The following is a 12235-nucleotide window of genomic DNA, read 5'->3' on the forward strand; positions in this document are numbered from 1 at the left end:
CACTTTTGAAATGGTGACAACACATTCATATTAACATTTTGCAGGACATCTGCACACCCGTTTTAGCTCACCAGCTACCAGTTGTGACTGTGCTCTGCTCTGGGAGATGGCTTAGCTTTGCATAGGACAAAATTCTAATCTACTTTCATGCAGTTCTTAGGAATTTGTTACAGTGAGACGGGCCAGGCTATACAGCCCATTGCTATGAATAAGTAACTTTTTTTTTTTTTGAGGCAGAGTCTCATTCTGTTGCCCCGTCTGGAGTGCAGTGGCGTAATCTCGGCTCACTGCAACCTCTGCCTCCCGGGATCAAGAGAGTCTCTTGCCTCAGCCTCCCAAGCAGCTGGAATTACAGGCGCCCACCACGACGCCTGGCTAATTTTTGTATTTTTGGTAGAGACGGGGTTTCACCATGTTGACCAGGCTGGTCTCGAACTCCTGACCTCAAGTGATCCGTCCGCCTCGGCCCCCAAAGTGCTGGGATTACAGGCGTGAGCCACCGTGCCCAGCCCCTAGAAATAATTTCTTTTGTTTCAATTTAAAAAAATGTGCTGAAACGAGTTGAGTGATATAGGAACTTAAAGAATTGACAAGTTCTGGATTTCGTTTCCCCAAACCTCTTTGTCCAGCTCAAACCCACAGAACAGGGACAAGAGTCGACAAAACCCAGCGGTGGCTCACCCAGAAAGCAGGCAACGCGGGCGGAACAGAGCCCGTTGGTTGCTCAGTGCGCGTCACTTCCGGGACTCAGGGTCGCGGAGAACTACTTCCGGGGGAGCAGCGCGGCGGCGCGGGAGGTGAGTACAGCGGCCTCGCGGCGGGGCGGGAACCGAGAGAGAGCTGTGCTTGGCGCAGCGGTCTGGCTTTTCCGGCCGGCGTGTTCCCAGCGGCGCCGCTCGGCGGGCCAGGCTGTCGCTCCGCTCAGGGCCTGAATAAGTTCCCGCGGCGGTCGTTCAAAAGTTACTTCCGGAGGGGAGTTTGAGCTCCCCGGGAGGCGGAGGGCCTAGCCTGGTGCAGCCCTGCGCTGTCGTGCGGAGGCTGGACCAGAACCCAGGGCTCCTCATGGCCTGGTCCGGGCCTTTCCTTCCACGGATGGAGCAGTAGGAGAACCCTGAGCTCCAGAGTGAGTCTGGTCAGGGTTGGAATCCATATGGCTGTGTTACCGTGGGCAAGTCACAGTTCCTCTCTGGCCCTCAGTTTCGTCCTCTAAAATGGACATACGCTCTTGTACTGCTGGTAAAGCGAGGTGGTGAATGTAAAGCCCTTAGTAGGTGCACAGTGCATGTTTGTTGGACGAATTCTTTTTAAGAGAAGCGAGAAATGAATATGAGAAACACTTTTAAAATGGTGACAACACATTTAGATTAATAATTATATTTTGCAGGGCATCTGCACACCAGTTTCAGCCCACTGGCTACCAGTGTGACTTTGCCCAGAGAAGTGGCTTAGCTTTGCATTCTAATCTAGTTTTGCGCAGTTCTTAGGAATTTGTTATAATGGGACGGGCCAGGCTATACAGCCCATTGCCATAAAGCGGTAACTTATTTTCGTTTTTAAAAAAGCCATTCTATGTATTTATTTAGAGACGGAATCCCTCTGTCGCCCACGCTGAAGGGCAGTGGCGGGATCTCGGCTCACTACAACCTCCGCTTCTTGGATTCAAGCGATTCTCCTGCCTCAGCTTCCTGAGTAGCTGGGATTACAGACGTGTGCCACCACGTGTGGCTAATTTTTGTATCTTTAGTAGAGAAAGGGTTTCACCATATTGGCCAGACTGGTCTCAAACTCCCGACCTCAGGTGATCCACCTGCCTCGGCCTCCCAAAGTGTTGGGATTACAGGTGGGAGCCACCACACACAGCTTTTTTTTCTTTTTAATTAAAAAAAAAAAAAAGTTCAAATAGAGATGGAGTCTCACTATGTTGCCCAGGCTGGTCTTGAACTTCTGGAGGCAAGATATCCTCCCTCCTGGATCTCCCAAAGTGTTTGGAATTACCAACGTGAGCCACTGTGCCCGGCATAAAACAGTAGCTTCTGACACTGGTTTCTACTCCCCAGTCTGTTTTCAGTTGAATTTCAGTTGAATTTTCACAACAGAATTTAAAGTTACTTCATTAGAAGCCAAGAATGGCCTACTAGCACAGTACACAACGTTGGGAGATGGTAAGGCCTGTGGCAGTTGTGAAATCTTGAGTTTTTCAGTCTTAAGAGAAGATTTAGTATTTGCTAAGTCTTGAGAGCTATACTTGTCTCAGTGGTTATTTATTTGTTTTGAAATGTTGACCCATTCTTTTTTTCCCCAGTAACATTTTTGTTTTAGAATAATTTTAGATTTACAAAGTTATCGCAAAGATACTTCAGTGAGTGCCCATATAGCCTACATTTCCCCTATTACTAACATCTTACATGTTGTCACAATTACTGAACCAATATTGATACATTATTATTAACTCTAATCCGTACTTTATTCATATTTCCTTAGTTTTTCCCTAATGTCATTTTTCTGTCCCAGTATTATCCAGGGCATCCTATTACATTTAGTCATCGTATCTCCTTAGGCTCCTCTTCCTCTGTGATCGTTTCTCAGACTTTCCTTGTTTTAGATGAACTTGAGGGTTTTGAAGATAGTACTGACTGGTCAGATATTTTGCAGAAGGACCTTTAATTAGGATTTGCCTGTTTTTGACATGAGTAAGATCAGGGTAGTAGGTTTTGGGGGAGGAGGACCACTGATAGGGTTTGGCTGTGTCCCCACCCAAATCTCATCTTGAATTGTAACTCCCGTAATCCCCACATTTGAGAGGGACCTGCTGGGAGGTCATTGAATCATGGGGGTGGGTTTTTCCCATGCTATTCTCCTGATAGTAAGTCTCAGGAGATCTGATGGTTTTATAAAGGGCAATTCCCCTGCACACGCTCTCTTGCCTGCCGTCATGTAAGACGTGCCTTTGCCTCCCCTTTGCCTTTCGCCTTGATTGTGAGACCTCCCCAGCCATGTGGAACTGTGAGTCCATTAAACCTCTTTTTCTTTATTAATTACCCAGTCTCAGGTATTTCTTCAAAGTGGTATGAAAATGGACTAATCCAACCACAGAGGTAAAGTGCTGTTCTCATCACATCATATCAAGGGTACATACTATCGTTATGAGTTATCATTGTTGACATCTGTTAACTTGGGCCACCTGGCTTGAGGTAGTAGTCAGGCTTTTCCAGTGTAGAGTTACTTTTCCTCCCGCACTTTCCACACTGTACTTTTCGAGAAAGTCATTATGTACAGCACACATTTAAGGAGTATGAAATTATGCCCTATGCTTAAAGGCAGAATATTATGCAAATTATTTGGAGTTCTTCTCTGTGGGAAATTTGTCTGTTCCCCTATTTATTTTTTGCTTACAGAGCCATTTATTTGTATTGGTGTGAACTCATGGATTTGTTTTGTTTTGTTTTGTTTTGAGACAGCCTGTTGCCCAGGCTGGAGTGCAGTAGTGCAATCTTGGCACACTGCAACCTCCACCTCCCGGGTTCAAGCAATTCTCCTGCCTCAGCCTCCTGAGTAGCTGGGATTACAGGCACCCACCACCATGGCTGGCTAATTTTTGTATTTTTAGTAGAGTTTCACTATGTTGGCTAGGCTGGTCTTGAACTCCTGACCTCAGGTGATCCACCTGCCTTGGCCTCCCGAACTGCTGGGATTACAGGCGTGAGCCACCACACCTGGCCTGAACTCATGGATGTTTATTTTATACTTTGGACCAGAATCCAGTGCTACTTTATTTTGTTGCTCAAATTGTTCCTCCATTGGCCATTGGGAGCTCTTCCATTTGGCTCCTGTATCCCTTTGACATATCCCCCTCTATGTGTTTTGCTTTGTTTTGTTTTGTTGAGCACCTTCTTTCTATTCCAGACTCATCTAGTATGTTTCTGCCCCAGTCCTAGAATGAGCCATTTCCCAAGGGGCCCTGGCTTCTTTTATTGGAGAATGGCCCAGAAAACAAGATCTGGGCTCTAGGTACGCTCAGTGCTTCTCCGTGTCCTTGCTTCTAGGCCTTCGCAGTGGACAGAGCAAGAGACATATGTATAGATGCCCAGATGTAGAAGTATTTCCATATGTAACCACCTGTATCTATGTTCAGCTAAACATAACTGATGTCCAGCTCTTATCATGACCACGTGGATTGTTCTAGCTCAATAGTCCCCAGTCTTTTTGGCACCAGGGACCAGTTTTGTGGAAGACAATTTTTCCACAGACTTGGGGGTGGGGATGGTTTTGGGATGATTCAAGTGCATTACATTTATTGTGTACTTTATTTCTGTTACTATTACATTGTAATATATAATGGAATGACCATACAACTCACCATAATGTAGAATCAGCGGGAGCCCTGAGCTTGTTTTCTTACAATTAGACAGTCCCGTCTGGGGGTGATGGGAGACAGTGACAGATCATCAGGCATTAGATTCTCATAAGGAGCACTCAGCCTAGATCCCTCACATGTGCAGTTCACAGTAGGGTTCGTGTTTCTATGAGAATCTGATGCAGCCGCTGATCTGATAGGAGGTGGAGCTCAGACAGTAATGTGAGTGATGGGGAGCAGCTGTAAATACAGATGAAGCTTTGCCTGCTTACCTGCCGCTCACCTCCTGCTGTGCGGCCTGGTTCCTGACAGGCCATGGACTGGTACTGGTCTGTGGCCTGGGGGTTGGGGACCCCTGTTCTAGCTTCCTTTTCTTGCTTATCTGTAACCTCCCACCCCACCTGTGATGAACCCGACTCCCACCATTCACCATACATTTACTTAATTGTTCATCTTAGCATACATATATCATGGTTTTAGAATTGCTCCCCCTGTATCCCCTGTGGGAAACAACTTATCAGCTAGAGTACAGTGTGTATGTGCAGTTCCTTTTGTCTTCAGTCTTACAGGCTCCACTCATTTTCAGAGTTACTTAGGTCAGCACCCTATTCCCTGCCACCCTTTCAGTGAAGTTGTTTAATACATTTAGATTCAAAATGTCACATTCTGCATTCCATCCTGGAACACCCTGACTTCATGCGTGTGTGTGTTGGTGTGTTTTAAAAACCGGGTCTCACTATGTTGCACAAGCTGGTCTCAAACTCCTGGGCTCAAGCAGTCCTTCTGCCTTGGCCTCTCACAGTTCTGGGATTATGGGTGTGAGCCACTGCCACGGCCTTCCTATGTGTTTGTAAAAATATTTGCATACATTAAAAAGTTTACTCTTTGTGCTGTCAAGTTTTTTGGGTTTTGACAAATGCTTAATATTTTGTATTCCTAATTATGGTGTCATACAGGATAGTTTCCCCTCCTTCAGGGATTATTTTTAACTTCTTTCTGATTTCACCTCAGGATTCCTGTTGGTTTTCTCCACAATATATCTATAAGCTGAGAATTTACCACCTCCATAGCTACCACCCTGGTACAAGTGTGTCTTTTGACTGTTAAAGTAGCCTCTTCACTGGTCTCCTTGCTTTCAGTCTTGTCCCCTACAGTCTATTGTCAACAAAACAGCCAGAGGCATCATTTTGAAATGAGTCAGACCATGTGATTTCTTTGCTAAGAACCTTCCAGTAGCTCCCTTTTCACTCAGAGAATGGCCAGAGTCCTCATAACGGCCTGCAGCGTGCTTACTTGACTGTTCTTGATCATGACGCTTATTCCTGCCTCAGAAACTTGGCCCTTGCTGTCCCTCCATCCTGGGATACTCTGGCAGATGTTTAAATGACTTACTCCTTTGCTGTCCTCTTTCCTCTGTTGAAATGTCACCTTCACAGAGAGGCCCTTCCCCGACCACTTCATATTAAATAGTACCCTCTTCCTCCTTCCTGTATGTATTGTAATACTCACCCCGACACTGCATGTGTATGTGTGTGTTTGAGTACTTCCAGTTGAATGGAAACTCCGTGGCAAGGACTAGACCAGTGCCTGGCACATAGTAGATTCACAGTAAATATTTGTCCAATGAATTAATGTCTTCTGTCACCAGTGTCTGGCACTCAGGGGTGAACTTTGCAGCGTCCAGTAACCTCAAGAAATTATTTGCCTCGTTCAGTAATAAATGATTGGGCACCTTTTGTTAAATTCTGATAGGGGTATGAAAGTCTCCTGGTGTATGAAAACCTCTACCCGTAAGCAAGTCTGGAGCAGGACAAGGCTGGAGGCCAGGATAGCAGCTCTGCCCGGACTCACCAGTAGATCTAGGGAAACCTTCCTCCTTGTTGTTAAATGATGCTGCTGTTGGTTGAGGCATCTGCTCTTGCTTTCAAGGTGGGAAACAGAGGCGTAGGCTGAGTCATTTACCACATATTTACGAGTCAGGACCCGGCATAAACTCAAGATATACCCAAGATCCCTGCTGTTCAAGAGATGACAATGGATCAAGTAGAAAACAGTAGATTCCAGTGTAATATTTCTCAAACAATAAGAAATAACATTCTAAAATTTGGTCCGGCACATACATGCTCAGATGTAGATGGGTATTTAAAAAGCTTCAGCATATAATACCAGCCCTTAATGTGATACTCTCTGATATTTTCTATTGTTATTTACCTACTTAAATAAAGTGCTGCCTAATAAAAGAAAAAATGCTGGTTGCAGCCCCCTAAATGGTTTTCGTGGCTCACTAATGGGCCACAGCCTGCAGTTTGAAAACAATTGACATAGTGGGTAAGAGCCCTGGCTCTGGAGAAACCAGCCCCTTTGAATCTTGCCTTTGCCACTTACCAGCCAGGTTATCCCTGGGTAGGTCACATAACCTCTCCAAGCCTTGGTTTCCTCATCCTCATTAGTAATACCACCTCCCAGCGTGGTGGCGAAGTGCATGAGTTGCTGCCTGTAAAGTGCTGTTTGTAACACCTGGCCATTCATTTGCCGACTGCTGCTGCTGCTGGAACAATGGCCGGGGAACAAAGCCTGTCACAGCGAGTTGAAGGGGTAAGTGTCTCCTAGTTGAGATCTGCAGGATGAATAGGACTTGTTTGACTTCGGTCATCAGGAAAGAAAACTCAGAAATACTGGCAGGAGGGCTGGGAAGTAAAGCACAGAGGTGCAGAGAGAACTAGATGAGAGCTGTACAGCACACACAGTATGTGTAGAGCAGTTTGTTTTCCAGAACCTTTTCACAACCAGCCTCCTATTATACCTGTGCTGTCCCGTAGGGAACCTTTGGCCACATGTGGCTTTTTTATTGTTAATTAGTTAAATAAAATTAAAAATTTAGTTTCTCTGTAACCGCATTTAAGTTTTCAAGAGCCCCATGTGGCTGGTGGCTACCATTTGAAGAACACAAATACAGAACATTTCCATCACTGCAGAAAGTTTTATTGGACAATGTGTCATTATACCCTAACAAAAGTCTTGTGAAGGAAGTAGGTAGGGCATAGATTTTTCTTAGATACTTTATTGTTTCATAACAGTCCAAAAAATTAAAACTCATGACTTATTCACCTTAACAGCAACTATTTATATTTCTGTGGCCTCTTTTGATCTTTGGCCCATGAAATCAGCTTATAGATGGTTCCAATCATAGTGTTTATACAATTGCTTTTTTTTTTTTTTTTTCAATTAATGTTACTTTGCAAAGACTTTCCACTGAGCTGATCCACAATGTTTATGTTTGCCATGTTAGTGAAGAGGGATTATACGGTGATGCACCCTCACTGGGTTAACTGCTTCCTGATTGCTGGACGCTGGGTTGCTTCCTGTTTTTCGGTATTATGAATAGTGCTGCCATGAACTTTTTTCTACCTGAAGGCTTTTTCTTCTTTTGAATTGTTTCCTTACTATAAATTCTAGGAAGTAAGTTATTCAGTCAAAGGATATAATCACTATTATGGCTCTTGTTATATTTTGTCTAATTGCCATTTTTTTTTAAAGACCTAAATGTATTATAGGTATTATTGTTGCTTGGCTCATGAGAACATCCAGTCTGCAGAGGTCAAGAGATTATTAGCCCAAAGTGTAGCTACTTGCAGATAGAGCCGCGGCTTTTGTCCTCTGCTTCCCGACTCTTGCCTTATCTTTCTATTGTACCACTCCAAATATTTATTATCACAATGTTGCTGTTAGTAGTAACACTAGTGAATCCGGGTATTTATAAGCTCATAAAGCTTGTTACAGCTTTAAGCAAAAAGCTTGGGGCCAAGGGCATTTTAAAAAATGCACACTTTATGAGGTGCAACTGCGGAGATGTGAGAACACATTCTTAAGCGTTGGTATTCACATGGTGGTGCTGGTAGAGGCTGTTACATTTCTTCCAGTGAAGCTGTTCTTGCAGCCGCCTTGGAATTTACTTCAGGGCCAGTTTATGAGCCACCCCAAGTAATCTGCTTGGAGTCTGAGCATCATACCTTGTATTTGACCAAAAATGGTATTCCTGAGCTCAGTGCCACCTGATTCACTGCACTTGGAACCAGATGATGTTGGGCTCTTTCCAGAAGTCAAATCCTTCCTGGGAGGATGAAGATCTGCCAGCTCTGAGGATTCTGGAAAAAAAAAAAAAAGAGCCTCAAGCTTTGAAGGCCATTTCCATGGTAGACAGACTGATGTGAAAAGTGGCCATCCTGTTGCCCCAGGCACATGACCTTCCAAAGTGACCAGGTTGAAAGGGAAGCAATACTCGTGTGTGAGTCCGGCTCTGTTTACTTACGAAGGTCGTTTTTATTATCTTCGGTTACTTCATGTTGGAAACATGGTGCAAAGCAGTGAAGCAACAGAGCCAAGGTGGAGACAGGCCTTTTTTTTTTCAGATGGAGTTTCACTCTTGTTGCCCAGGCTGGAGTGCAATGGTGATCTCAGCTCACTGCAACCTCCGTCTCCCGGGTTCAAGAGATTCTCCTGCCTCAGCCTCCCAAGTAGCTGGGATTACAGGCATCTGCCACCATGCCCGGCTAATTTTTTTGTATTTTTAGTAGAGATGGGATTTCTCCATGTTGATCAGGCTGGTCTCAAACTCCTGATCTCAGGTGATCCGCCCGCCTCAGCCTTCCAAAGTGCTGGGATTATAGGCATGAGCCACCTCGCCGTGCGAGGCAGGTCTTTAGGATTGTCTCTACCCCAGGGCTTCCCCATGGAAATATATAAGCTATGTATAATTTTACATTTTCCAGTAGCCACATTTAAAAAGCAAAAAGGGACAATGCCTGTAATCCCAACACTTTGGGAGGCTCAGGCAGGAGGATTGCTTGAGCCTAAGAGTTTGAGGCTACAGTGAGCTATGTTTGTGCCATTGTACTCCAGCCTGGGTGACAGAGTGAGACCCTGTCTCTAAATAAATAAATAAATAAATAAATAAATGGGTAAAAAGAAACAGATTTTTAAAAAATTGTGACAAAATATATGTAACAAATTTACCATTTTAACCATTCTTAAGTTTAAGATTCAGTGGTATTTGCAGTATTGTATAACCGTCATCACTGTCTATTTCTATAACTTTTTCATCTTTGCAAACTGAAACTCTGTACCCACTAAACAGTAACTCCCCGTTTCCCTTCCCTCCAGCCCTTGGTAACCTCAATTCTACTTTCTGTCTCTGAATTTGCCTGTTCCGGATACCTCATATAAGAGGATTCATATAATATGTGTTCTTTTGTGTCTAGCTTATTTCATATATATTTATTCAAAGTTCATAATGTTTTTGAGGTTCATTCATGGTGTAGCATGTATCAGAATTCCATTTCCTTTATGGCTGAGTAATATTCCATTGTATGTATGTACTACGTTTTGTTTATCCATTTGTCTGTTTATGGACTCTTAGTTGTTTCCATCTTTTGGCTATTGTGAATAATGGTGCTATGAACATTAGTATCTTGAGTCCTTGCTTTCAATTCGATTTTTTTTTTTAAAACAGGGTCTCTCACCCTGTCACTCAGGGTGGAGTGTAGTGACACAATCACGACTCACTGGCTCACTGCAGCCTCGACCTCCCAGCTGAAGCAGTTCTCCTGCCTCAGCCTTCCGAGTAGCTGGGACTACAGGTGTGCACCACCATGTCTGGCTGATTTTTAAATTTTTTATAGCGACAGGTTCACACTCTGTTGCCCAGGCTGGTTTTGAACTCCTGGGCTCAAGTGATGCATTTGCCTTGGCCTGTCAAAGTGTTGGGCTTACAGACGTAACCCACCATGCCCAGCCAGTTGTCTTTTACGTGTATTTTTTGGTGTCATGGTGGGATGGGGGCAGGGTCTTGCTCTGCCACTCAGGCTAGAGTGCAGTGGCATGATCACGGCTCACTGCCTTGAGCTCCTGGGCTCAAGTGATCCTCCCACCTCAGCCTCTGGAGTAGCTGGGAATACAGGAGTGAGCCACCACTCCTGGCTAATTTATTATTTTTTTGTAGAGATGGGGTCTCACTATGTTGTCCAGGCTGGTCTTGAACTCCTGAGCTCAAGTGATCTGCTCACTGTGGCCTCCCAAAGTGCTGGGATTACAGGTGTGAGCCACTGCAGTCATTTCAACATGTAATCAATATGAAAACATTATGAATGAGCTAGATTACATTCTTATTTTCATACTAAGTCTTTGAAAATGAGTGTCTAATTAGCATCTCAATTCAAACTTGCTGCGTTTCAAGTCGTAATAGTCATGTGTGGCTCATGGCCACCATATTGGATAGCTCAGACTTAGCAAAACATTGCATTGTGGCACAGATCTCTGGGGAAACAAAGGGTTTTAGATTCAGATAGGCCTGATTCCAAAGTAAATTTTCCCCTTTATCATTGGGATGGGCAGAAGAAAGCCACTGATGGGTGCTGTGGTAGAGGGGGAGCAGTTCAGTCATGCCAGTGGAAGAGGAGGGTGACAAGAAAGGCATGTTGGAGAGATGACACTTGAGCTCAGCCTTAGAGGCAGAGTTGGGGCTTTGTCAAGCAAAGTGGGAAAGGACATTCTTTGCAGAGTATGCAGCTTGGGCAGAGGCCCAGGATTTTGAAAGAGCCCAGTGCTCTTGGAGAACCACAGCAGTTCTTTCAGTTCGACCAGGATATTAGGAGCGGGGGCCCTGCCGAGAGGAGAGGCTGGAGAGCTGGGCTGAGGTGGGACCTTGCACCACTGGCCACCACTGCCCCTGTCATTCACGCCATCAGCAGCCTCTTGTCTGGCTAATTGGCAGGGGCCTCCTCCTGGCCCTCCCTGTGTCCACTTTGCCCCTCCCCTTGTTGTCCCTCCTCTATTTAAAAATGGAAGTCAGATCATGTCACTTTTCTGCTCAAAACCCTTCAGTGGCTTTACATTTTACTCAATCAAATTGGAGGTATCAGGGTCCAACCCCATTCATCTCTGATCTTACCTCCTTCCACCCTCCCTCCTGATCACTTCTCTCCCTGTATTGGCCTCATTTCCCCACCCTGGGGCCTCCACACTTGCTTTTTTCCCTGCCTGGAACATGTTTCCCTCAGATACTCAAGTGGCTCACTCTCTCACTTCTTATCTCTTCCACTCTATTCCCATCTCTGTTCTTCAGAGAGAGCCTTCTTGTCACAAAATAAAGTGATGCCCTTAAGTTTTTTCTAAAATGCTTATCACTACCTGGCATATCATGTCTCAATGTGTACATTGTCTCCTTCCATCCTGAGCATGTAGGCCCCAAGAAAGCAGGGGTTTGTCTGTTTTGCCCATTCTTCAGTGCTTGGTATTCAAGAAATATTTGTTGAATGGATGACTAGATGAATAAATAAACAACAAAACCTGAAATGTGGCAAGCCTTTAGTAAATGTATGTTGATTTGAGATTTTTATTGAAGTGCTTCCCTTTGCATTTATTTATTTTTCTCAACTTTATATTTGGAAAACATCAGACGTACAGAAAAGTTGAAAGAATGGTTCAGTGACTAACCATATGTCCCCAGCTTAGATTCAAGAATTGTTAACATTTCACAATTCCTGTATATGTTCTTGGGTGTGTGTGTGTGTTTGTTCAAGCTAAAAGTCAGTTACAGGCTGGGTGCGGTGGCTCACGCCTGTAATCCTAGCACTTTGGCAGGCTGAGGCGGGCAGATCACCTGGGGTCAGGAGTTTGAGACCAGCGTGGCCAACATGGTAAAACCCTGTTTCTACTGAAAATACAGAAATCATCCGGGTGTGGTGGCCCATACCTGTAATCTCAGCTACTCGGGAGGCCGAGGCAAGAGAATGGCTTGAACCCAGGAGGCCAAAGTTGCAGTGAGTCAAGATCGTGCCATTGCACTCCAACCTGGGTGACAGAGTGAGACTTCATCTCAAAAAT

The 12235-nt window shown here is 44.7% G+C and overlaps 1 protein-coding gene across 3 annotated transcripts in view; it reads left to right on the top strand.

Moving 5' to 3' along the window:
- Nucleotides 1–762: 762 nt before the first annotated feature.
- Nucleotides 763–12235, top strand: part of MANBAL (mannosidase beta like) — a 29743-nt gene continuing 18270 nt past the window's right edge. For 2 of the 3 annotated variants that reach the window (XM_023227970.1, XM_023227968.1), the window contains exon 1: nucleotides 763–797. The gene's annotated coding sequence lies outside the window, so the exon portion shown is untranslated. Of the gene's footprint in view, nucleotides 798–859; nucleotides 1124–12235 lie in introns of those variants that run through there. The other variant, XM_023227969.1, reaches the window with a different exon arrangement.

Source organism: Piliocolobus tephrosceles, chromosome 20 (assembly GCF_002776525.5).
Source record: "Piliocolobus tephrosceles isolate RC106 chromosome 20, ASM277652v3, whole genome shotgun sequence".
NCBI classification, from domain to species: Eukaryota; Metazoa; Chordata; class Mammalia; order Primates; family Cercopithecidae; genus Piliocolobus; species Piliocolobus tephrosceles.